Raw genomic sequence first — 1,862 nt, forward strand, 5'->3', positions numbered from 1 at the left:
TCCCATGATGTCTCTGGGAGACTGGGCCTGACGCCCCAGCTCGACTTTACTGAGGAGCCTGTCGAGGGTTTTGAGCACCAGTGGGATTGACAGACAGAGGCAAGGATACCTGGAAAAGCCAAGTTAATTGGATCAAATACTTTTGATCCATTTTAGCTTTTTGGCATGTAGTAGTTTTGGGATATGTTCATTAAACCCACAACTGCTGTGAAATGCAGTCTATCATCCATTTATTTATGCTCCCTCCTCCATTCAGTAATCTGTTCACCCACTCAACCATCCTTCCTTTCTTTCATCCATTTATCCTTCTATCTATCCATCCATCTTTCCATTTTTTTTTTTTGAGAGAGAGATTTTTGCTATAGGACTTTTGTACTTGCCAGACAGCAAGAAATCACTCCCCACCTCCCAACAGGGGGGGATAGCCATGCTGCATTCCTTTCTTCTCTAGACTTCTCTCTGGATTTGGGGCATGCACGCACATGTGCCTGGCATGAGTTTTAAGCCCTGGGTTCAGGACTCAAACTACAGTCTACCATGTGAGAGTCCAGCAATGTAACCACTTGCCATCTGCTGGTCTCCATCCTTCCATCTTTTAAGCAAACATATCATGCCAGCCACTTTGTTGTACTCTAGACACACAGAGATAACTCAGAGATGGTCTTTCCAATCAAAAGACTTTAGTTTTGAGGGAAGATAGAAATACTATTAAACTCAATGAAGTGCTGCAGGTGCTACAAGAGGGACAGTGAGCCAGCAAGGATCTGTGAAATGAGAGAGTGGGTGAGTCTTGACATGGGTTCCAAAAACTAAGGTCACATAGGCCTAGAAAACTGCTGTCATTTCTCCAGGACTCCAAAGGATGCCGTAGGGTAGTCTCTACCTTCTCTGTATATATCTTGATTTCTATATTCCATATTTTGCAAGGGTTGGCCTTCCACTCTCTTCCACAGGCAAGGGCAATCCTCAGCTAGGTGTCAGGTGCTCCTGGTGACCTGACCTCAAGCCCTATTTCCATCTCATCTCCTCCTGCTCCAGTAGTTCCACACTGGCCCATGCCATCCCTGAGCACGCCCAGGAGCTCCCTGCCTCCTTGTTTTGACCAGGTTGGCCTGTCTGCGTAGGTTGCCCTTCCTTACCCTGTTAGGACCTAGGGTGCTGTCCTCCTGGGAATTTCACGTAGTGAGGAGATCCTTCTGAACTCAGCAGTGTGTGTATCGAGGAGATCAGTGTGCAGGGCCAGAGGCTTGGGGGGAGGAATAGGCTCAGGGCTTATCGCATGAGGAAAAAAGGTGACAGGTAAGCCACCTAGTCCCGAGGTCCCTCAGTCAATTGAGGAAATCAGCTGCAAGAAGGTGAGCCTGACAAGGTCATGTCACACCTTACCTTGCACATTCTGGGTTTCTAAATCTACAGTTCTGGTATGTCCATGCTTTGGAGAAATCATTTTCTCACAGTGTCACTCACTGAGCTATTGAATGATAAGAACTAATAGTTCTGAGGGGCTGGTTGATGGACTAAGCTAATAACTTGGTCACATGAGACTCTGCTTCAGGAGGGAACAGGCACTGGCTAAGGAGGGCAGTCAGCTCTCCAACAGGGACCATCTGTGCTGCAACCAGCGGCCATCGGCCTGGCTTCTCTCAGCTAACCACAGCTGGCAGGACCCTGCGCTGTCTGGACTGCAGATGGTGTGTGACGTCACCCTGGCAGAGGCAGGTGCCTAAAGCTACCCTGGATGTTCTTGGTGCTGCATTGGCACTAAGCTGGGTGCAGGGTGGAGCCAGGGCAGGTGCTACCAGGGTAAGTGAACTAGGGGAATGCCCTCCCACCTGGACCTGTGTCCTCCTATCTGTAAATGA

The sequence above is a fragment of the Tupaia chinensis genome, unplaced genomic scaffold (assembly GCF_000334495.1).
Source record: "Tupaia chinensis unplaced genomic scaffold, TupChi_1.0 Scaffold144952_1, whole genome shotgun sequence".
In the NCBI taxonomy this organism is placed as follows: Eukaryota; Metazoa; Chordata; class Mammalia; order Scandentia; family Tupaiidae; genus Tupaia; species Tupaia belangeri.